This window comes from Ranitomeya imitator, chromosome 6 (genome assembly GCF_032444005.1).
Source record: "Ranitomeya imitator isolate aRanImi1 chromosome 6, aRanImi1.pri, whole genome shotgun sequence".
Lineage (NCBI taxonomy): Eukaryota > Metazoa > Chordata > Amphibia > Anura > Dendrobatidae > Ranitomeya > Ranitomeya imitator.
The window spans coordinates 287410788-287437082 of NC_091287.1; the positions used below are offsets into that span (position 1 = coordinate 287410788).

At 45.2% G+C, this 26295-nt stretch overlaps 1 protein-coding gene across 2 annotated transcripts in view; it reads left to right on the forward strand.

The window, feature by feature from the left end:
• The window catches only part of CDH20 (cadherin 20), a 762886-nt gene that overhangs the window by 554067 nt on the left and 182524 nt on the right, over positions 1-26295 (forward strand). For both annotated transcript variants that reach the window (XM_069730620.1, XM_069730619.1), the window contains one exon: positions 13411-13477. The gene's annotated coding sequence lies outside the window, so the exon portion shown is untranslated. The remainder of the gene's footprint in view (positions 1-13410; positions 13478-26295) is intronic.

Genomic DNA, 26295 nt, shown 5'->3' on the forward strand with positions numbered 1-26295 from the left:
AGATCTGTTACTCCAGCTCTATATCCCCTCAGTGCCGTATTATATAGTATATAACACAGCCACATAGTATATAGCACAGCCATGTAGTATATGGGAGCCACATAGTATATAGCACAGCCCACATAGTATATAGCACAGCCACGTAGTATATAGGAGCCATGTAGTATATAGCACCCACGTAGTATATAGCAGCCACATAGTATATAGCACAGCCACGTAGTATATAGCACAGCCACGTAGTATATAGGACCCACATAGTAAATAGCAGCCACATAGTATATAACACAGCCCACGCAGTATATAGCACAGCCCACACAGTATATAGCACAGCCCATGCATTATATAACACAGCCCATGCCATATATAACACAGCCCACGCAAAATATAACACAGCCCACGCAGTATATAACACAGCCCATGTAGTATATATAACTGCCCATGTAGTATATAGCAGCCAGGCAGTATATAACACTGCCCACGCAGTATATAACACAGCCCACGTAGTATATAGCAGCGTGGGCACCATATCCCTGTTAAAATAAAGAATTAAAATAAAAAATAGTTATATACTCACCCTCCGGCGTCCACCGAAGCTGTCCCGATGCGCGCAATGCTGCCGCCAGCTTTCGTTCCCAGTGATGCATTGCAAAATTACCCAGATGACTTCGTGGTCTCACGAGACTGCTAAGTCATCTGGCTAATTTCCCAATGCATCACTGGGAACGAAAGCTAGTGGCAGCATCGCGCACATCGGTGGACGACGAAAGGTGAGAATAGCATGATTTTAAAATTTTTTTATAATTTTTAACATTATATTTTTTTACTATTGATGCTGCATAGGCAGCATCAATAGTAAAAAGCTGGTCTGGGATGGGGTGGCACACTGGCACTGACAGCTCTGCACACACACATACAGCTCCACACATACACACATACAGCACCCCACAGATACGCACATACATACAGCTCCACACACACACACGCATACAGCTCCACACACACATACCTACAGCTCCATGCTCACACACATACAGCTCCGCACAGAAACACACACAGCTCTGCGCACACATACAGCTTTGCTGTCCGCACACACACACACAGCCCCACACACATACAGCTCTGCACACACATACAGTTCTACACACACATACATACAGCTCCACGCACACACACATACAGCTCCGCTGCCCAAACACACACATACAGCTTTGCACACAAACATAGCTCCACACACACACATACATACAGCTCCATGCACACAGACACATACAGCTCCGCTGCCCACACACACACATACAGCCCTACACACATACAGCTCCACACACACATACATACAGCTCCACGCACACACACATACAGCTCCACGCACACACACATACAGCTCCGCTGCCCACACACACACATACAGCTCCGCATACAAACACAGCTCCACACACACACATACATACAGCTCCACGCACACACACATACAGCTCCAGGCACACACAAATACAGCTCCGCTGTGCACACACACACACTCATACAGCCTCACACACATACAGCTCCGCACATACACACAGCTCCACACATGCATACAGCTCCACGCACACACCCATACAGCTCCAGACACACACATACAGCTCAACGTACACACACACATACAGCTCCACCACCCACACACACATACAGCCCCACACACATAAAGCTTTGCACACACATACAGCACCACACACACAGAAACAGCTCCATGCACACACATACAGCTCCGCTGCCCGCACACACACATACAGCCCCACACACATACAGCTCCGCACACACACAGCTCCGTGCACACACAGCTCTGCGCACACACACATATAGCTCCGCTGTCCGCACACACACATACAGCCCCACACACATACAGCTCCGCATGCGCACGCACAAACGTGCACATACATACAGCTCCGCGCACACACACATACATACATACAGCTCCATGCACAAACACACATACAGCCACACACACCAGCACTGTCAATATTTGCTCCCAGGACCCAGATAGAGTGGTGTGGGTGTATTATACCCCACCCCCACCACTCACTCTCTGGGTCCATCTGCCAGGAGCAAGGATCAAACAAACATCAAACATTCAAGGGCTGCTGTGTTTTCACAACTTCTCCAGCCTCAGGCACTACAGGCAGAAACAAGGCTGAGGAATGTGAGGGAAGGGGTGAGGACCATGAGGTGAGTCATGGATAGAGCCGTGCAGCAGGCAGCGCGTGGGCAGGAGCCAGGAGGGAGGTCATTACAGACAGAGACAGTACACTACTTACTGTGTATGTACTGCTCTACTGCGAGTCCTCCAGGCCAGCAATGTGTGAGTCCAGGACAGGACCCAGAGTCGGGACACAGGGCACCGCTGCTCCACCTCAGCAGTGACAGTCACATTCCGGCAGGGCACCAGTGAGGCTGTGAGCAGGGGCATCACTGTCTCAGCAGGGGGAGTAGGGAGAGTCGGCACCAGCACCACATGTGCTGGCTGCCACTCTGCCACCCCCTGCCTTCAGGAAGGGATGCACAGCACTAGTATAAAAAAAGCAAAAACCTTGCTCAGGTGCCGCCACCGCCTGTTCCCACTCTAGGCACGTGTCCAAAAGTGCCTAGTGGCAAATACGGCCCTGCCGATGGAACCAGGGGAGCTACAGGGGACTGGTGGTCGTAGACACCGTCCAGCGCTTCTTGACCAGGGAGGCATACAGACAGACGCAGCAGACCATTGATGAGGCATACACAGTAGGTTTCGGATGTCACAATGTCCAACCCCACCAACTTGGCCTTGGGAAGCCATGACAAGAAACAATAACTACAGGAGCTGTGCCAGCTTCGAAGGATTGAATACCGGACTATGGCCACTCAGTCAGATTTCATCAAGGATTTAGTTTGTTGGGATGTCCAGAACATTGTGAAGGATGATGAAAACCCTGCTGAAGTGAACCCAGAGGATTTAAGCTGCTTGTCAAATCCAGGATCCAGTGGTAATCTGGAATCTAATACCCAGTCACCAGCTGCCAGAATCCAGGAATTGTTGATTGCATTGGGACCCGGAACCTCAAGTGAGGAGAGGGCTTGTGTTATTGAATCAGTTTTGGGAGTTCCAGTACCTTTACCACCAATGAAGAACCCTACCTCCATGATGTCCCACCACCAAGGAAATCATCTTCACTACAGAGACGTGCCAGTGTTCAATGAGTCAAACACAGAGGTTGATGAACATCTGCAAGATTTTGAGACTCTGATGATGATGCACCAGATACCCAAAGCTGACTGGGCTAAATACCTGTGGACTAATTTGACTGGTCAGGCATGGGGTGTTGCCCGGTCACTTGGGCCTCAGTACTGCCAGGATTATGGAACTATTAAGGTCACCCTGCTGGCACTTTTTACCATCACCCCAGAGTGCCAGGCATTGTCTCGCCAGGGGGTCTCCTATGTAGAATTTGGCAGTCAACTCCGGAAACACGGCAACCGCTGGCTTGATAGTAGGGCTGCCCAGTCTGTTGCTGCCCTTTGGGACGTGATTGTGCTTGAGCAACTTATGAAGAAGATGGCCCCAGAAATTCGAGAGTGGGTAGCTGACCGGAAGCCCAAAACTCCAGAGCAGGCAGCCCGATTGGCTGATGAATTTACAGCCAACTCACTCTGCTGGAAACCCAATATGCACATCGATCAATGAAAACCCTTCAACTAAACTTTTGACTGACAACCAGGACCAAGGGTTACCAACAGTACCCATGAATTGCCCAACCCATGGCACTGCTATACATGTGGGCGACTTGGATACCTTGCCAAAGATTGTTCCCAAGGTTTGGGGGCCCAAGCCTGTAGCCTGATTGCCAGTTCAGCCAGTCAACATCTGCCAACACGAGCCAGGAGGGTCTGAGGGGCACTACCCCAGGATACATCAGCAAAGGATCAAGTGATATGCCCTGTTCACACTATATGGCAGATTGACCACCCTACACCAGCCAACCTCCATAGCCACCTCCAGCCAGTCAAGGTCAGTGATATCAAGGACCTTGGAACACTGGGTCACCCTAGCCAGCCCAGATATTTTACCAACAGAGCACCATTTATCAGGCCACAAAGGGGCCTTCTCTAGGACTGAGTTAGCGGAATGGTGAGGCCTTGTAATGTGCAACATCTTGGGGGTAATTGCTGGGACTATTCTGTTTGCTATTGTGTGTTGTGGTTCAATAAAGTATTGCCACACTGTTTTACCATAACCCTGTGTTATCAGTGTAGTGTATTGCCCACCGGGAGATAGAGCGGGCGTTCAGTAGTATGAGCCCTGGTCCATGCAGTCTTGCTAAAGGCAGCCGGGCCAGCGGACGAGAGCACCCACTGACCCCGTTTCTCCACACCGATAATTTTAGAGGGACGCTCACATTTAAATTTAGGCTATTTTAAATATAATCACTCAATTTGTCATCAACAAATTTGTCTCTCTTCCCATTGAAAATACATTAACACCAAGAAGCCATTCATGACGGCTTTCAGATGTTTGAGTGTTTATCCAACAGGTACCTACGGTAATCTGATTGGGTATTTTCACTCGTTAATTATTTGTAGCAGATCATTTCTCTGCCCCTACATTTTAGGTGGGGTCGCTAAAGACCTGGTGAAAGATTCCCTTTATCTGATCCATCGAAAAGAGTCAATGGATAAAGAAAGTTTAGGCAAATCTACCTGCTTCAATGAAAAAAATGGATGAAAACTGAAGCAACTAGGATGACATCTGGGAAAAAAATAGGTTTGTTTCTCCTGATTGGAAAAAGCACTTCAACTCTCAGGCAGATGCCAACACAAAACTGCACATGTATGAATAAAAAGGTGACATTCATGTCAATGTAATACTTGGTTAATCAAGCCATTTAGAGCCCTTGTAAAATCCACCATTGTAATTCATTCTCACTTAAGATTTAATTTCTCATGTGTCTATATTTTCTAAACACTTGAAGACAATATAATTGACAGAGCATCTTTCTGGGTCTACACAACCTCAGGCATCATGTGCAAGGACAAGGAAAGGGCTTCACAATTGCAGTCAGTAATTGATTTACACACATCCTTCTCCAACCTACATGACATGTGTTGAACTATACAAGACACAATACAGTGGGAGAGAATGTGCTGTGTCCTTAGATGTTAGATCATTTCTATGTTGTGATGTAATGAAACAGTGGCTCAGGCCTTAGCCTTTAAGGACTATTACTAAATTAATAGCAGAATCTGCACATATAGTAAGGGTGACAGAGCCAGCCTCAGTATTAAAGTGCATACAGAACATGTCAAAATCAATAAGGCTAGAGCCAAATCTAGAATGACAACCTGCAAACACACAGTGCCAATAGCCAACAATTTATAAAACACAATCTGTATTAAGTCACAAGAAAAGCACAGCATAGTAAGTGGCAACAATAGGTCTCCCTTGAATAGACAGTGGTCAAGGGGCATCTAAATTCAAAGACTAAAAACTAAATAGATTGATAATAATATATGTAATAATAAGAATTAAAAGGGATTGTCCAGCCTTAAACTATAAGTCTGCAGTCACTCTATGTAACTGCAGACTTGTGAATCCTCACATTTCATGATCTTAACGCTATGAGGATTCTCCAGTGATAGTGCTGAGAACAGCGGTCATGAGCAGCACAGTGGCTCAGTGGTTAGCACTGTATGGTGGCTCAGTGGTACTGTTGCTTTGCAGTGCTGGGGTCCTGGGTTCAAATCCCACAGAGGGTAACATCTGCAAGGAGTTTGTATGTTCTTCCCATGTTTGTGTGTTTCAGATTCTCTGATTTCCTCTTAATTTCCTTAAACATGCTAACATGGAATTTAGATCGTGAGCCCTAATAGGGACAGTGCTAATAATATCTATAAAGTACTGAGTAATATACAGTATATAAGCAAAGCATGAAAATAAATGTGACTGAAAGTATGTGATATGCATTCTCCCAGTCACAAACTAACTAGACTGTTTCTTGTTCAATACACTTGCATTGAGTGAGCACACGCCCATCTAGACAAAGTATGGCCGCGAATATACATATATCACATATATCACATACTTGCGATATACATATCGCATACTTGCAGTCACATTAACCACCGTTCCCGGCTCCTGCATTGTAGAATCCTAACAGTGTGCAGTGAACACGATGCGAGTATTCACAAGTCTGCAGTCACATAAAGTCGTTTAAGACCGGATAACCCCTTTAAAGTGCTCTAATGCATTAAAGTAATCAAACAGGGCGTGGACCACAATAACGCTCCCACTGAGAACAGTTAAGGACTACGTCCACTTTGTTAAACAGACCTTTACATTTAATTAAGAAGGGGTGAAGGAACAAAAGAAAAAAGAGCCTGGTAAAAAAAAATACATATTAATAGCAAACGGCGTGTCCTCTTTAAGGCTCATGTACAAAGAACTTAAAGGGAACCTGTCACCCCAGTTTTTCAGTACGAGATAAAAATACTGTTAAATAGGGCCTGAGCTGTGCGTTACTATAGTGTATTTTGTGTACCCTGATTCCCCACCTATGCTGCCGAAATAACTTACCAAACTCGCCGTTTTCGCCTGTCAATCAGGCTGGTCAGGTCAGATGGGCGTGGCGACATCGCTGTATCTCCCCCAGATCTTGCATATATTTCCGTTGGTGGCGTAGTGGTTTGCGCATGCCCATCTTCTGAATCCACTGGGCAAGAGAAGAAAAAACGTGCGATCGGCGCTATTTCCCTGGTGACCTGTGGGGGCGGCCATCTTCCTGAGGCCGCGCGTGTGCATATGGACTCCTCTGCTGCCCGGGGCTTCAGGAAAATGGCCGCAGTATGCCGCGCGTGCGCAGATGGAGATCGCGGTGGCCATTTTCCTGAAGCCGAGTTTGCATCTCAACTTCAGGAAAATGGCCGCCGCGATCTCCATCTGTGCACGCGCGGCATCCCGCGGCCATTTTCCTGAAGCCCCGGGCAGCAGAGGACTCCATATGCGCATGCGCGGCCTCAGGAAGATGGCCGCCCCCACAGATCACCAGGGAAATAGCGCCGATCGCGCGTTTTTTCTTCTCCTGCCCAGTGGATTCAGAAGATGGGCATGCGCAAACCACTACGCCACCAACGGAAATATATGCTAGATCTGGGGGAAGAACCAGTGATGTCGCCACGCCCATCTGACCAGACCAGCCTGATTGACAGGCGAAAATGGCGACTTTGGTAAGTTATTTCGGTAGCTTAGGGGTGGAATCAGGGTACACAAAATACACCATAGATAATAATACACTTCTGCAAGTAGGAAGTATTTTTGACAGGTTTATATTGATTCCAATAGATGAAAATAAATGGTGGGTTTGTCCATGAAGTGCTAAACTATAGAGGTAAAAATCATATATAGATGCAGTTTGCCATAGTATTTGCTGTATTGAAGTATCATAATGCAGAATATAGGTCGTGCATGGCTCACAACCCTGCTGTATGCCTTTAGACTTTACAGTTTGTTCATACACTGCATTTTTTCTGCCTTTAACAGTACCAGCAAAGTGTTTTTTTTTAATCTGCAGCATGTCAATTATTTCAACAGTTTTGCAAACTTTTTCACTCATCATATGAATAGAAAAAAAGCAAAAGTAAAAACGCATGAAAAACACATTCTACAAGGCAGCAACATGGCTCAACATGGGACTGCTAACACAAAGAAGACAGATATTAACTACAGCCATATATGAACAGGACACATTTGAGATGGACGACGATGAATTGCAAGTTGTAAGGAACTTCAACCTGCTTGGATAGGAGATCACTCAAGATGCAGCGACGACACTGGTAATCAATAGGAGAATAGCTTTGAGCCAGGTCTTCAAATAGAGGAACATTTCACTGGCGATGATGACATGGCTTATAAACAGTTTGGTGTTTTATGTGGTAGCTCATGGATGCAGAAGCTGGATGAGAAAGAAACAAGACAGAAGAAGAATTGAAGCTTTCGAAATGTCGTGCTGGAGAAGGATGTTATCAATACCATGGATGACAACAAGAACAAAGAAATCAATTTTAGAACAAATCAAGCCTGATATGTCACTCAAAGCAAGGATCACCAATCTACGACTTTCCTACTTTGGACTCATCATATGAAGAGAGCAATCACTGGAGAAGGACATCTTGGTCGTGATATGAGAATAGAAAAAAAAAGGCAAAGAGGAAAACCAGCAACCCGATGTCTTGATACTATCAAGATAACAGCGTAGAAGATCCTGATGGACCTATTCAGGCTTGCACAAAATCGATCTTCCTGCAGAGTGTTCATTCATAAAGTTGCTGTGGCTCAAGATCAAGCCAAAGGCCACTAAAAAAAGGGCGGCAAAACATGTGCATATTTTATGCAATATTTTTCCTGCCAACACTATGTTGCAAATACTAAGGCTGTGTGCACACGTTGCTGATTTTTCATGTTTTTTTGCGCTTTTTCGCTATAAAAACGCTATAAAACTACAAAAAAAAGCATACATTATGCATCCCATCATTTAGATTGAATTCCGCAATTTTTGTGCACATGATGTGTTTTTTTTTTCGAAAAAAAAACGCATTGCGGTAAAAAATGCAGCATGTCCATTAATTTAGCGGATTTTTTGCGGATTTCCCACTATATAATGCATTGGGAAATGTCCGGAAAAATCCACCAAAAAATGCACCAAAAACGCGGTAAAAACGCGCAAAAAAGGCACAAAAACGCATGCAGATTTCATGCAGAAAATTTCAGGTTTTTCTCAGGAAATTTCTGCAAGAAATCCTGAACGTGTGCACATAGCCTTAATGTGGGCACATGTCCTAAGCTTGAAGAAGCACATTCTTGTCTCATTGTTGTTCCAAAATCTAAAGGTACCGTCACACATAACGATAACGTTAACGATATCGTTGCAACGTCACGCTTTTGGTGACATAGCAATGATCCCACTAACGATCTCTATATGTGTGACAGCGACCAACCATCAGGCCCCTGCTGGGAGATCGTTGGTCGTTGGGGAATGATCAGGAACATTTTTTGGTCGCTGATCACCCCGCTGTCATCGCTGGATCGGCGTGTGTGATGCCTATCCAGCGATGTGTTCACTTGTAACCAGGGTAAATATCGGGTTACTAAGCGCAGGGCCGCGCTTAGTAACCTGATATTTACCCTGGTTACCATTGTAAAAGTTAAAAAAAAACCAGTACATACTCACATTCTGATGTCTGTCACATCCCCCGACGTCCACAGGGTTAAAACTGCTTTCGGCAGGAGCGCTGCTAATGCACGCGCTGCTGCCGAGATGCACTGACTGTGTCAGCGCCGGCCGTAAAGCAGAGCACAGCGGTGACGTCACCTCTGTTACTGCTGGCGCTGACACAGTCAGTGCATCTCGGCGGCAGCGCGTGCATTAGCAGCTCTCTTGCCGAAAGCAGTTTTAACCCTCTGGACGCCGGCGGGGGACGTGACAGACATCAGAATGTGAGTATGTAGCGTTTTTTTTTTTGTTTTTTTACTTTTACAATGGTAACCAGGGTAAATATTGGGTTACTAAGCGCGGCCCTGCACTTAGTAACCCAATGTTTACCCTGGTTATCCGGGTGCTGCAGGGGGACTTCGGCATCGTTGAAGACAGTTTCAACGATGCCTAAGTCGTTCCCCTGATCGTTGGTCGCTGGAGAGAGCTGTCTGTGTGACAGCTCCCCAGCGATCACACAACGACTTACCAACGATCACGGCCTGGTCGTATCGCTGGTCGTGATCGTTGGTAAGTCGTTTAGTGTAAAGGTACCTTAACTATTGTACTTTTTATTGCTTTACTTGATTCCAAAGAGCTCTGGTATATGCTGGCACCAAAACAAATGAACCTTTTTGTGATCAGCATGTCTAGCTACCAAATTGAATGGGTGTAAAATATTCCAGCACACATGATTCTACACAGTTCTCAGTCTATTACTCCAGTTGACCAAAAAATATAGAAAAGGATATTCAGAATATTGAGATGACTCGGAATACCTGACTATTCACCCAGAAAGCTCATATTATTCACTCCGATAATAAAGTCGGCCGGTTTCCTTATCCATTGTCAAATTTGATAAACCATCAGTGAATTGTTAAACTGTCATCAGCAATCATGTATAGTGCGCTGACATCTCCTCTATCAAATCTTCTATATGTAGAGTCAGTATTTTTGAAACCATGCGTGCTATGACTTATTTTCTGTGTAACTCTGCTATCATTGCCCACCGTTTGCTGTCATTACTTATAGACTACTGCATTTTACAAAGGTATCCTCCTCACCGCTGGAGGGACATGAAGCTCTAAAGAGCTCAACTCTGGAAATAAGACAAAATAGTTTCTGACAATGCCCCCATTTTGCTATCCCTCTGTGTTCTTTGGCCGTAGGCAACATTATTTTTTTTTTTCAAGCATGGATCATAATTCCATAGGATTGTTGAGAAACTTTGGCTGCTCCAATCACAAATTTATCGCATGTATTAAATTGAAATGTGTGTTAGTAATTCATTTCTAGACAGAAAATGTAATATTGTGTTTTTGTCTGTGTATTCTACTTTTTTTTTTTCAGAAAAGTTTAAACATTACTTACAGCTATTCCAGTAGGCTCATATTGATTGCGGGTATTAATAAATAAATTAAACATACATGTTTTATTTAGGAGATATGCCTAAAGTCATGTTATTGTATCTTTTTTGAGATTCTGATTACCCCTATAAGACGTATTAAAGGAAATCAGTCAAAAGTTTTTTACTACCTCATTTGGGAGCAGTGTAATGTAAGAAAAGAGACCCTGATTTTAATGATGTATCACTTAGATTACTGGGTGCAGCAGTTGTGATGCAATCAGAGTTTTTATATGTAGCATGTAGCAGAGCTTAGAAAGCTAACCCTGCCCATTCCACAGCTTTCTGTGTACATTGGGAGTTGGTGTGGTTGGACCAGGGCTCACGTAACCTGTAGTCCAAGCAGTGATTATTTCCTGGAGATAAGACATTCAATGTAGTGAAACAACAGATCCTGTACTTCTCTTTAGATGTTTGTCTAAGTTCTTTTTTCACATTTAGATATTGGCCTCCAATGATTTAATAGGGACAACAAGGATGCAACATTAAGACAACACTGTTCGAAGATGCATGAAATGTTAATCCAGCTTGAGCCACTGTAATATATTTGGCGCGGACTTAAGGTACCGTCACACTCAGCAACGCTGCAGCGATATAGACGAGCCGATCGCTGGAGCATCGCTTTTTAGGTCGCTGTAGAGACGTCAAACACAGCAACTCCAGAACGATGCAGGAGCGATTCAGTGACGTAATGGCGACTCACTTATCGTTCTCGCTGGTTGTTAGCTCCATGTAAAATGTTGCTGGCATCATTGCTTTTGCTGTCAAACACAACGATACACGCCGACCTGATGACGAAATAAAATTCCGGACTTCTAGCTCCGACCAGCGATGGCACAGCGGGATCCAGATCGCTGCTGCGTGTCAAACACAACGAGATCGCTATCCAGGATGCTGCAATGTCACAGATCGTTGTCGTTCTCGTTGCAAAGTTGCTGAGAGTGAAGGTACCTTAAGATTTCTGTGCCTATATGTATTACAGAATTAGTAAATCTGCCCCATTCTGTTATCCCTAGTGCAGCACTAAGGGGTATTGCACAAGACGGGAATCGAAAAATGATCAAATAGAAAATCTCTCTGTCTTGTACCTGTCCATTAAAGCATTCTTTCAATGCCTTCCCACCCTGGGCTATTTAGCCTCCGCGGATCCAGTGCTAGCTCCCCATTACTCCAGTTTCAGTGTTTTGGCTGCGTCGACGATGCTACATTGTAATCCATCACTGAACTCTTGCCATGTACCCCAGTAGAGCCGCTGAGCTCAGAGCCTGGTTACATCGGTGATGCGTGAGATTGACATGATGTGAAAACACCAAGACCCGAGCAGTGGTGCAGAGGCAGTGCTGGACCCAAGGAGAGTGAGTTCTTGCTCTCTGATATCTTAGAGCATTTGGGGTCGTGGAAACCCCCTTTTTTCATATATGAAAAATGGATGCAAAATTTGACAGATCAACCAAAAAAAGGACTCCAGAAGGCTAGAGAAAACATGGACCATTTTACATTTATGAGAAAAAAAAAGGATGCATGGAATCGGCCTTAAACACTGAAAAGTTGATTGAATCCCACAAGTATATTTTGATACATCTTTATGTACTGTGAATAGCTGGCCAAAGACCCCTATTACCAGTGCACATGTTATGTACCCCAGAATCTGTTAAATCAAGATCAATATTCCCACAAGAGGAAAACTCTTTGACTTGCACTTCCATTATTTAAAACATACGGGGATGTCCAAAACATATTTTATTAGGAGGCCAGATGGTTATATTTGAAAACAAATGGCTCGTTGCCGGATCCTCCTCATCATCTATGTAACAAATGATTTCATGTACTTGAAATAAGCATTAAAAGTCATTTCTCCCGTGTACGGGAAGCTGCTAATTAAGAAATAGAATTAATCAGAGGTATATTAAATATTGCTCGGCAAACAAAAGCACAGTTCTGCTTTCCCCTGGAGAAAAACACGTTACAGAATCGTATCCTCTTGTCTTCATGACTCATCAGGATTAAAGACCCAATAAGTTTCACTCATAAAACTTGCTGCTTAGATGGCAGCCAAGTATCAACACTATAATCTCTTCACAATTAGTAGCCTGTCAGCAGCCGAAAGCAAACGGAAAATGAAGCGAGCGGCATCCAGTAATGACAGCGTTCTCCGGGAGTACTGTAATTCCTAATTAATAATGATTTAATAGGCCAGCCCAGATGCATTGTTGATTTACATAAAAGGAGATACAACATTAAAAGTCTGCAGCGTCTAATTAGGCCACATAGAGCGTCCAATTAAAGAGAGAAATGTATAGGAAGGTTGCGGGGATCTCTTATATCGCTGCTCATGTACATGTTGCTTATCGGACTAATTATACAAGCTACCGTACCTATTTGGGAAAACCGGCTTTGTTCTCAATTTTGCAGGATTTGAAGTAGCAGATGCAACGTGGGCTTTGATCAATTTGAAATTTCTTTACCATATCGTAAATTGTGCCGGTGTTTTGGGTTTTGTCAGTAGTCTCAGACTTTTACTTATGAATGACTTCTTACGTAAATCTCTCAGGGCTCGTCCATTGAATCAGCGAGATGGGGGAAGGATGGAGGAGGAGGAGGAGGGAGGACAGCAGGCTGAAGCCCAGACACTGATTGGTGTGTCTTTTTAAAATTGTGTTCTTCGCTTCTCAGTGAAAGTTGCCTGCCTCGCAAGTGAAAATCGGATGCTAAGAAGTAAAAAAATATTCTGACGTGCCGCAATGTTTTTTATTACAGCAACAGAAGTATCCTGCACTCGTTAAGGATCTCTTTTTCAGCAAAGAAATTGTTTCATAGGATAAAGGTATGGTAATATAATCTTTATATTAACAAATGGGTGGGTAATTGAGGAATGGATAATTTGGGCACTATCTAATGAAAAGATGTAAACTAAGTGTGCTTGATTGTGGTTCATGAACTTGACACTTTAATCATTTGACTCGGCTTTTAACAGCAGTTTTATGCAAAACCAGTTAGCTTGTAAAATCACAAACTGGGGTCTGCTACATCTGTAAGTTGTAATAGCTCAAGGCATAGCTTAGAAGATAAAAATGTGACTGTGCAATTGGAGAGTGTGATATCTTCTATCGATTGACACTTGATAAAGTTACACATGGAATTTAATACCTTGTGTCCCTTTTTTTAAGTTTTGATCTAATGTAATGAAACGATTCCCCTTTACAATCGTAGCATGTGTTTTTGTATATTTAGTAAATGTTCCATGTAGTTTTGGCAACACCAGATAATAGACATGTAGTAGAATTGGATGTCTTTTTGGAAAAGCATAGCTTGTGTATTGTGATAACGCTCTGGAGTGTTTTTTTTTTTAAGAGAAAAAAGAGCTGCAGTTTTTGGCCAAAGCCAGAAATGGTGTCAGAGGAAAAAAGGAATTATGCTTTTATACTTATTCACTACTTGTTGCTGTATTCACATATGACTGAAGTGTTTAGTCCGAAACTGCCCTCAGTCACAATGATATTGTAGGTTTACTTGTAGCTCCATGCAATCCACTGATCATAAGTATATTGTTATATCATAATAACTAAATGACAACCTCAGCTTCACTTCTCCTGGCTAATTAGAGAAAATGTATAAAATACTCATCTATTGATGTGTATGACTAAGGCCGGGTTCACATTTGTGGTTGTGTCCGCAGCGTTTCTTCCGCAATTATCCGCATGCGTTGTGTTTTCCTATATTTAACATTAGAGACACATGTGTCTGCGATCGGTTGCGTTTTGCCACGTTTGACGACGCATGCGTCGTTTCGTCGTCTGCAGTTTGGTGCGGTAAACGCAGCATGTAGTAATTTTAGAGGCGTCAATTTGCTGCCTAGAAACGTATGCAGTTGTTAGTGCAAGGAATGCGGCAAAAAACGCATTACTGTCTATGGGAACGCATGCGTACACATGTCTTTGCGTACGCATGCGTTTGATGCGCTTGCGTACTTCGGACTGCGCATGTCCAGGAACTGATTAAGACATGCCCATTAAAGACACACCCTCCTGGAAATACCAAACGCATGCGCATAAAAAGCGCAAACACATGTAAAACGCATGCAAACGCTGCAGTTTTTTTACCATCATGTGTAAGCTGATGTGGATAATAAACGCTGCGTTACCTGACGTTTGCATGCGTTTGTGCATGCGTTTGCGGTTGCGGACGATACGCTGCGGACTTAACCACAAATGTGAAACTAGCCTGAGTCAATAAGCATGTGTTTCACCAAGCCCCCATACAGTTCACCAGAAAGTTGAGCTGTCCACAAGAATTGCTAAAATGACTTTTCAACAATAACCAGAGTACCACTGAGCTCCGATTTCTTTAATAAGACATTAAAGAGACTTCTCAGTCTGTCCAGTAGTTTTATTTCCTTGCGTTTAATTTCCTTCTCACCTTTTTTGACAGTATGATGGAAAAGGTTGCTTCTGTTATCGTTCCCAAGCTCGAATAATGAGGCTGATTGTTTTCCATTCATGTACACGTAATGTCGATTTACTATGCTAAGAAGGGAGAAAGCACTTCCCCTGAAATACTAATTGGGATTAAAAATGTTGCTTTGCTTGAGGGGATGTTGAAGAGCAGATATCCCACTTAAATAACATCCCATTACATCGGAGAGTCGGCTATATCAAAACGGAATGACTTGTTATGTGTGTACTGTAGTTAAATCAAATAAGCCCTTCATTACTTTCTTTTATGTATATATGTGCTTTTGACTATGAACCCAAGCTCCAAGGCAGAAATTAATGAGAAAGTGTTTCTTCACTTCTATGCTGAAATCCAGATTATTAATTGGATTCATTTCAAATAGCTGGAGGGAAATTGTAATGGGTATCTGTTTTGTATTTCCAACACCCCCTCTAACAAGGTATCAATGAGGTTGTCCCCTTTCATTTGCAAAGGCGGAGGACCCATCTGAATACAGTACAAAGCAGCAATGTTGTTGGTTGTGTGAATAGCGGATTGGGTACTTGCTCGGGGTGATCATGTCACAGCACCTCTTTGAAGCAGATTCACTGTTCCAAAAGAGTCTGGGGCACGTGAAGCGTCATGTGCCAAGTGCCCATTCACACACTGCTGAGCTCGCTCATACACAACTCAGGGAGTCCGTTTTATTTCCTATAGAAGAAAAGACTATGGAAATGCTGGTGTTCTGAAAAACAGACCCCGTTCCTTGTGTTGCAATATTGGAACAAAGAAACAGCTTTTTCCACTTTTGCTCAGAATTTCAGATTTAGTAATGTACAAAAAGCACATGTGATAAACCTTTCATCTATTTAAAAATTCATTATTTTTTTCCCAGATTATATTAAGCTTTCCTAAAAGTAATTACTCTCAGAAGTCAATACTTGCTAATGTCACAGTGCTATACAGTAGCATGTAGTTACTGGGCTCAAAACACAGATTATAATAGCTATGTAAGGAGGCAGACATCGATTTTCCTCTTCAGCTTTCTTAATAGAAATCATTCATATTTATGAATGGACCAAAACACAAAAAGAATCAAATTATGAATTAGCTCACTACTTAAGGAAGCACTCCCTCCAAATTGTTATCCTCTTAATATATTACAGTCATCATATTATATGGCACTGTGTACTTACTTACAATTGCTAGTTTTGCCTTTCTATCCAGTTAATTCTTCTCTTTGCTCTGCTCTATATAGAAACAGGAAGTCTCTTTTCCTTGCATGAATCATCTCTCTCATCACCTCCTGGCCCAGCTATTCCGGTCCTCCCCTCTGACATAAACTTTTGCACAGTGGTGCCTTTTGCAGAGAAAATTTACCTCCTGTTTCTACATAGAGCTTAGAAGGATTCAGCTAGTACGTTTTTAATCAGATCAAGGGATCTCGGGCAGCGCGGCCGCACAGGCGCAGTCAGTCTGACATCAAATGATATCAGAAGACGGACAGCGCTAACTGCGCATGGCCAAGGGATAACATAACAGCGCAGGCTCTGGGACACATTCAAACAACGCTCAGGAGGCGGCGCATGGCGCCATGGGGTATGAATGACAGCTGTGCCGCGTCTGATTAGGAAGGAAAGTTCCACCACCGGGAGTTTGAGGGGACACATTTTATAAGTGTTTAGTTCAGCGTGTGCAAGGAGCATAACTAAAAGACCACCTTGTCCAAATGCAGCATTAGTGCTGCACAAGGTGGCTCTTTTAGTTACAAACACCTGGGCGGGACAGGTTCCCTTTAATATCTGTTGTAGTGTGAGTGTGGAGGGAGCAGGAGAAATTGCCGGATAAACAGCAGGGGATCAGCTGACATTACTGAACCCCAATAACACGGCAGCAAGTGTTGACTGTGCAGGCGACACTTCCGAGCAGCAACTGGCGGTGTTGGAGCCCAGGGTCAATGCTAGAAACAGAGTGGAGAAATTGCTGCACACACAGCAGGGCAGCAGCTGGCGTTACTGAACCCCAAAAACACGGCAGCAAGTTTTGACTGTGCAGACGGCACTTCTGAGCAGCAACTGGCGGTGTTGGAGCCCAGGGTCAATGCTAGAAGCAGAGTGTAGGCCGAGGCCTTATTGGAGCAAGTTTAATATCTGTTGCAGTCTTAGTGTGGAGGGAGCAGGAGAAATTGCCACACACACAGCAGGGGAGCAGCTGGCGTTACTGAAACCCAATAACATGGCAGCAAGTGTTGACTGTGCAGACGGCACTTCTGAGCAGCAACTGGCGGTGTTGGAGCCCGAGGTCAATGCTAGAAGCAGAGTGTAGGCCGATGCCTAATTGGAGCAAGTTTAATATTTGTTGTAGTCTTAGTGTGGAGGGAGCAGGAGAAATTGCCGCACACACAGCAGGGGAGCAGCTGGCGTTACTGAACCCCAATAACAGAGGAGCACCTGTGGACTGTGCAGACGGCACTTCCGAGCAACAACTGGCGGTGTTGTAGCCCGGGGTCAATGCTAGAAGCAGAGTGTAGGCCGAGGCCTAATTGGAGCAAGTTTAATATCTGTTGTAGTTGTAGTGTTAGTCTGGATGGAGCAGGAGAAATTGCCACACACATAGCAGGGGAGCAGCTGGCAATACTGAACCCCAATAACATGGCAGCAAGTGTTGACTGTGCAGACGGCACTTCAGAGCAGCAACTGGTGGTGTTGGAGCCCAGGGTCAATGCTAGAAACAGAGTGGAGAAATTGCCGCACACACAGCAGGGGAGCAGCTGGCGTTACTGAACACCAATAACACGGCAGCAACTGTTGACTGTGCAGATGGCACTTCCAAGCAGCAACTGGCGGTATTGGAGCCCAGGGTCAATGCTAGAAGCAGAGTGTAGGCCAAGGTCTAATTGGAGCAAGTTTAATATCTGTTGTATTCGTAGTGTGGAGGGAGCAGGAGAAATTGCGCACAAACAGCAGGGGAGCAGCTGGCATTACTGAATTCCAATAACAGAGGAGCAACTGTTGACTGTGCAGACAGCACTTCCGAGCAGGAACTGGCGGTGTTGGAGCACAGGGTCAATGCTAGAAACAGAGTGGAGAAAATGCCGCACACACAGCAGGGGAGCAGCTGGTGTTACTGAACCCCAATAACAGAGGAGCAACTGTTGACTGTGCAGACAGCACTTCCGAGCAGCAACTGACGGTATTGGAGCCCAGGGAATCCAGGAGAAGCAGAATGTGGGCTGAGGCCTAATTGGAGCAAGTTTAATATCTGTTGTACTGTGAGTGTGGATGGAGCAGGAGAAATTGGCGGATACACAGCTGGGGATCAGCTGACGTTACTGAAACCCAATATCACTGGGTGATGTGTTGACTGTGCTGATGTCACTTCTGAGCAGCAACTGGTGGTGTTGGAGCCCAGGGATTACAGTTCAGGTGGTAGAAACATGAACACAACAGGAGACCTGGATACTGTTGCCAACCAATTATTTAGTCTGGAAGAGGAGTGACAAATTTCTGCGAGATCCAGGCCTTGTTCATTTTCAGAAAAGTAAGCCGGTCAACGTTATCGGAGGATAGTCGCATGCGACGGTCTGTTAGTACACCACCTGCAGCACTAAAGACATGTTCCGATAATACACTAGCAGCAGGGCAAGCCAGCACCTCCAATACAAACTGGCTAAGCTCTAGCCATGTATCCAGCTTAGAGGCCCAAAACTTGAAAGGGGAAGAGCCGTCTGGGAGTACACTGAGAGGGCAAGACATGTAGTCTGTCACCATCTGAAGGAAACGTTGCCTCCTGCTGACTGGAGCCATCTGTGATGGTGTAGACATGAAATCAACCATGTGCTGCAGACTGCCAACTGGCCAAGAAATGCTGTCCCCTGCTTGAGGCGTGATCTCTGCCTGCTCTGCATCACCCCACCCTCGCTCTACATACTGACTACTAGAGCATTTTGTAACACCCTCCTCTGGACAGATGTCTTCCTCCTCAATTGAATCCTCATCATCCTCCTCATGAATTGTCTTCTGCCTAGGCCTTTGTGAGGAACCACGTTGTGCAGACTGTCCAGAAGCAGATGGCATTTGTGACTCCTCATCCTCCACCTCTTCCACAACCTCCTCCCTTAGCGCTTGCAGTGCTTTTTCAAGCAGGCAGATAAGGGGAATAGTCATGCTGACTATTGCATCATCTGCACTCGCCATCCACGTGGAATCATTGAAGGCATGCAAAACCTGGCAGATGTCTTTCATAGTGGCCCACTCAGTGGTTGTGAAGTCTGAATGGTGCGCAGTGTGACTTTTTTGCTCCTGATGCAGCTGGTACTCCATTACTGCTGCCTGCTGCTCACACAACCGCTCCAACATATGTAACGTTGAATTCCACCTGGTGGGTAGGTCACATATGATGCGATGTTCCGGAAGGTGGAATCGGCGCTGCAGAGCTGCAATGCTCGATCTTGCCATGCTGGAACACCACAAGTGAGCGCACTTTAGGCGGACCTTGTGCAGCAGTGCATCAAGATCCGGATAGTCCCTTAAAAAACTCTGCATGACCAAGTTGATCACATGTGCCAGACATGGGATGTGAGTGAAGTTGCCTAGGCCCAGAGGTGCCACCAGATTTCGGCCATTGTCACACACTACCATGCCTGGCTGGAGATTCGTTGGCGCAAACCACACGTCGCTCTCCTGCTTGATGGCATTCCAGAGATTCCCCATGACGTTTGGCCATGGCTGTGCTCATATTGGTCGTAACAGGTAAGCATTCACTGGTCCATGTGGAGGTAGACTGCGACGGCTCCTGCAGCGCTGATTCAGAGGAACTGGAGTATGAGGAAGAGTCAATGTGTGCAGACTGGATTCCTGCAATCCTTGGAGTTGGCAGAACATGTACAGGGCCACTCTCAAGATCTGTACCCGGCTCCACAACATTTACCCAATGGGCAGTGAGGGAAAGGTATCGTCCCTGTCCATGGTGTCTGGTCCACGCATCGGTGGTCAGGTGGACCTTTGTTATGGACCTGGTGGTTAGGAGCACCCGGAACGACCTGATGGTTAAACTCACACAGGACAAGCTCTGGGAAGTGGGAGCTCTGCTGACCGCAACCCCTAATCCTATCAAACAACTAGAAATAGCCGTGGAGTGTACCTAACACGACCTAGATGCCTCTTCACAGCCTAAGAGCTAACTAGCCCTAAAGATAGAAAATAAAGCCTACCTTGCCTCAGAGAAATTCCCCAAAGGAAAAGGCAGCCCCCACATATATTGACTGTGAGTTAAGATGAAAGTCACAAACACAGAGATGAAACAGGTTTCATCAAAGGGAGGCCAGACTTACTAAACAGACTGAGGATAGGAAAGGTATCTTTGCGGTCAGCACAAAAAACTACAAAAGACCACGCAGAGTGTGCAAAAAGACCTCCACACCGACTCACGGTGCGGAGGTGCCCCTCTGCATCCCAGAGCTTCCAGCTAGCAAGACAAAATCATGATAGCCAACTGGACAAGGAAACAATGAACAAATAATTAACTAGCAGGGACTTAGCTTCTGCTGGAGTAGACAGGTCACCAGAAAGATCCAGGAGCGAACTGAACCAGTACAAGAACATTGACAGCTGGCATGGAGTAACAATCTGAGTGGAGTTAAATAGAACAGCCAGCCAAAGAATAAACTACGTCACCTGTGGAAGGAACCTCAGAAGCAGAAGCTCCACTCACAGCCACCAGAGGGAGTCCATGGACAGAACTCGCCGAAGTACCATTCATGACCACAGGAGGGAGTTCGAAAACAGAATTCACAACAGACCTTGCTACTGATGGCGTTTAGTAGCGCATGTTTAATGTTTCCCTCCACATGCTTTTGCAGGGCAGGGACAGATTGCCTGCTGAAATAAAAGCGGCTGGGCACGTTGTATTGTGGGACTGCCAATGCCATCAAGTTACGGAAGGTGTCAGTCTCCACCTGCCTGAATGACAACATTTCAATGGACAGTAGTTTTGCAATGCCAGCATTCATAGCCTGTGCTCGGGGTGGTTTGCTGAGAATGGCCGCCTTTTCTCCCATGCCTGTGCTACTGATGGCTGTAGACTGAGCTGGGAGTGTGAGGATGACAGGGAATGTGGTGCTGTGGGTGGAATTGCATTGGGTCTCTGTACAACAGTGCCAGAGGTTCTTCCACGGCGATCCTGTGAGGAAGCCGAATCAGCTGTGTGTGAACTGGAGGAAGAGGCAACAACACGAGCTGAAGAGGTGGTACGTGCCTCTGAAGGTTGGTCTAGGTCTTCAGTGTGTTTTTGTAACTCCACCACGTGCTTGGTCTGCACATGTTTCCACATATTTGTGGTATTGAGGTTGCAGACACTTTTCCCTATTTTGACTTTCTGATTACACAGCTTGCATTTGACAAAGCAAATGTATTCTGCAACTGTGTAAAAAAAGGACCAGGCATTGCAAGTCTTGGGAGTGCCGTTTTGGGTTTTGGAAGAGGCATGCTCCTAATGGGTGCCGAAGTGGAGGCTACAGACAATGCAGTCTTCACCCTCCCTTTCCCTCCTTTTTGGGCAGTTTGGGGAATCTCTTCCTCAGAGCTGCTCCTACCACCTTCCTGTACCTCACGCCACGATGGGTCAAGGACCTCATCATCTACACTACCCTCTTCCACCAACTGCTTCTTCAAGGTAGTCTCAGCAGCACAGTAGGCACCAGAAAGTGGCACCTGAGTCTCATCATCAGATGCGTACTGAGGTGTGCTGACCGTAGGCACTGGCCCACCCGTCTATTCAGATACAGAGAGACAAAGCAGTTGCGCATCACTGCATACTGCCTCTTCTTCAGTTTCTCAAATGCTGCTTGGCTGGCCCCCTCTTTCCAAGCTAAGAGATTCAGAGAACAGAAGTAGAGATGGCTCCTGTCTTGGGCTCTCTGACTGCCTGGGCAATTTGGCAGGTGGTGAAGAGACAGATGGGTGCTCTTCAGTGCTCTGTGCCTGAGGGGATGTGGTACTAATTGAAGTCGATGCGTTAGCTGTCATCCATGTGACAACAGCTTCAATTTGTTCATCCCGCAGCAGTGGGGTACCGCGAGCTCCTAGAAAGCTGCGCAGGAAGGACTGTTCCCTGCTAAAACTGGGGGATGATGAGTCACCGGTGCCTGCAGCAGGCGCAGAATCCCCACGTCCTCTCCCTGCGGAAACTCCACGCCCACGACCACGTGCCTTACTCCCTGCCTTCTTCATCTTGGTAGACTGATAAAGATAGGCAGAAAAGTACTAAGGGCTTAGTGTGCTTATTCCTGAACAGCTGCTAACAGGTATAAGAAACACTAATTTTATAAAGTGTGGACTAGACTTTAATATGAGCTAATGTGGCCTACACAACTGTAAAGCGGAGTGTTTGGTGGACTTTATTAACTTTTTTTTCACAAAAACACACTTGATGTGCCCAAAGATGTAAAACAGATTGTATCACATACTTTTTGAAGTGATTACAATGCAGGAAGCTAAACTACAATGCAATAGATCAGTCTCCAAAAAATAGGCTAATCTGGCTGGGGCTGCAGGGCACAAGGCTGCAGAAAGGCTCCTCTATCTACTCCTATATAGTGTTTTCCACAATCTAGCAGGATACGGATGGAAACCCCCTAATAGGATAAATCTGGAAAAATGCGCAGCAGGCAGCACTAATTGAAAAGAGGACAATGGAACAGTATGAGGCAGTGACGCACACTGAGCTGACTACAACCAGCTGTGGCTGCAGAACAGACTACAGAGTGAGCTGCACTCACACTGAGACCTTGCAGACAGCCGTGAACAGCACTGCAAGGCAACAACAAGGTTCTCACACAGCGGTTGCTAAATTAGCCTGGGTAAAGCACAATGAAGCAAATCGCTATCTCAAACCATCCCTCAGTCAGAACAGCAGCGTGTCCTGTCCCTAACTGAATTCACAGCAGAGTGAACCCAAAATGGTGGCGGCGGCTTTTATAGTGCATCATGACATCATTTCAGCAGCCAATCACAGCCATGCCAGTAGTTACATGCCTAACATGCAGCATAGGATGTGCCCACACTTCTAATGATTCCTCATTGGCTGAATGAAATCAAACTGGCTCATTGCATTATGGGAACTTCCGATTCCGGTATCCGATATTGCAAAAGTATCGGAATTCAGTACCCATATTTGCAGTATCGGAATGCTCAACACTAGTAGTCACATCATGTATGTAGTCATACCAATACATAGAATTCATATTTGTAAAACCGTTTTTACTGCTCAAAGCATATATCTAGTAGCCAACAACATATTCACATCATATGTAATTGTAGGCACATTAACCTGAGCAAACAAGAAAGCATAACATGCCAAGGGCACAAATAACATGACACCAAAAACAGCGTAAATGACAGGCCAAAAACTGGTTTAAAAAAATTACAGGTTCTGGTAGGTTGGGGGTGATAATGGTGATGGTGGGTATCCAGCATGTGCGGAACTTGGCCTAGGTGGATGACCAACCTGACTGCCAAACTGTGGTATGCCAGATATATATAGAGGGTGGTGTTGCAAAGATCTATCCTGTGTCTGAGGTAAAAATTGTTGTTGAGGGTAGAAGTGCATTAATTCCTGTGTACTGGATTGTCCCATTTGGTCATACCCCCCAATATGGCCATGTCAAGCAGACACATGTTGGGACCAGCCTCCAAACGTGTGTCTGTTCAAGTGGTCAGATTGGGCAGTTCCTGGATACTCATAAATTGGCCTAAGTTGTGTTTGTTGGTTGCTTTGGGCATGCTGTTATTGTGGTGCTATATGTGGTGGGGGTGGTGCTGCGACTGGTTGTGTTTGTTCCTGTGGAAGGTCTTGCACCGCCAGAAGATTTGCAGATGACATTTGCCAACCTTCTAGGTAGTTAAATACAGGAGTAAGGTTGTTTGGGGGTGTTGCCGTATCTATCACTATTTGTAGACAACCTCTGGTCCGCAGCCTGAGCGAGGGTGGAATGGGACGTAAGTAGCGGGCAAGACTGCGGAAGTACGCTTCCTCTCCATCATTATCGGCAGCCCTGGACAAATAGTCCAACACCCCTGAATCCACTTGCCTCCTGGTGCCAATGGTAGAAGGCACCCCTCTGCGCCGACCACAGTGTGGTCTTGTAGTAGGCTGTGGCGATGTATCCAGAGCCAAGGTTGGACTGCTGCTGTGGGCGCCTTCCTCCACCTCTGGATTGGCCTCCTGTGTTGCAGAAGATGCTGCTGCTGGTTGTGGTGGTGGTTGGTTGCTGCTTGTTGGTTGGGCAGATGGTCCAGCCACTTCGGCACCTTCACAAATGGGGTCAATCACCACCTCGGAGTCAGATGCAGTCTCCCTTTCTGTCAGATGTGACTCAGTTCTGGATTAAAAAAAATGTACAAAAACATTTTATAAAAACATATTCACGTTATAACATGTGTTAAAAATTTTGTGACATGCATGCACTTACGGTCTGAGCTCCATCACCGGTACAAGAAAATGAAGACGCTCAAAATAAAGATATTTTCTTTTTGGGGGGGGCTGCATCACCACTACACCCAAAAAGTTGACGTTCACGCCGGTATTGGTCCCTGCAACTCCGCCAGCGTCTATTAACATCATTCACTGCAAAGAAACACAAGAATTGTTTTAACTATCAAGCACATGACTCCAACAGGTACAGGATTTGCAATCGCACACGGGCCCTGAAGCCTAGGGGGACATAAAAGTTCCTTTGTCCTATATAAAAGGCCTATTGCTAGTAATAATAATAATAATAATAATTTTATTTATATAGCGCCAACATATTCCGCAGCGCTTTACAAATTATAGAGGGGACTTGTATAGACAATAGACATTACAGCATAACAGAAATACAGTTCAAAACAGATACCAGGAGGAGTGAGGGCCCTGCTCGCAAGCTTACAAACTATGGGGAAAAGGGGAGACACGAGAGGTGGATGGTAACAATTGCTTTAGTTATTCGGACCAGCTATAGTGTAAGGCTCAGGTGTTCATGTAAAGCTGCATGAACCAGTTACCTGCCTAAGTATGTAGCAGTACAGACACAGAGGGCTAATACTGCATAAAGTGTATGAGAACATGATGCGAGGAACCTTTTTTTCTTTTTTTTATTATAAATAGGCCACACAGGGATCGTTAGGTTAATGCATTGAGGCGGTAGGCCAGTCTGAACAAATGAGTTTTTAGGGCACGCTTAAAACTGTGGGGATTGGGGATTAATCGTATTAACCTAGGTAGTGCATTCCAAAGAATCGGCGCAGCACGTGTAAAGTCTTGGAGACGGGAGTAGTACTAGTACAGTACTAGTAGTACTAGTAGTGCTAGTACATTTAAACCATATTTGGGTGTCATGTTGATGATTTTGCATCCGCAAGCAAGAGATTTTAACATTTACCTCACTAATAAACACACCACATATAATGTGTTCATGGTTAGTTTTATCAGGAACCCAATTTTAAACACAATTTTGGTAAAGGATGGTACTTACAAATTTCTTGCTGAATCATGAGGTCGCTCATCAAAATCGGTGAACATGTGGCAACAGATTGCCCTCCATGCTGCGTCTTTACGTGCACGGTCCGCATAATGTGCATCGCGTTGGTCCCATAATTCTGGTCTATCACGGACCAGAGCAATCAGCATCTCCACATTTATATGCCTGGCCATGCTGCTACACAGTACACTCCGTGGAGGTGTGCTTCCTACTTTTCAATCCAGCGTGGCCCAGAAATTAGCATTCCAAAGCTTCCTGATAATGGATGATTCAATTTCCTGTCACCTGGAGAATTGTTCCATATTTCTCGCAATGCACACTCATGGTCCCTGTGTAATCCGATTTTTTATCGCACCCATAGACTTGCATTGGCGATTCTCAGCCGAGATAGGCTGACAATCGCAGCATGCTGCGATTTCACTTGGATCCTGAATACGGCTGAGAAAATATCGGATGATGGGAGCTGCCCCATAGATTAACATTGGGCCAAACGCTATGCGATTTTTTTATCGCATTGCACTCGTCCGTATTACGGTCTAGTGTGACTCTGGCCTTTGAGTCTGACCGCTGAGAGCTGATCACTTTAATGGTGATTATTAGGGTTGAGCGAAACGGGTCGAACATTTTCAAAAGTCGCCGACTTTTGGCTAAGTCGGGGTTTCATGAAACCCGATCCGACCCCTGTGCGGGGTCGG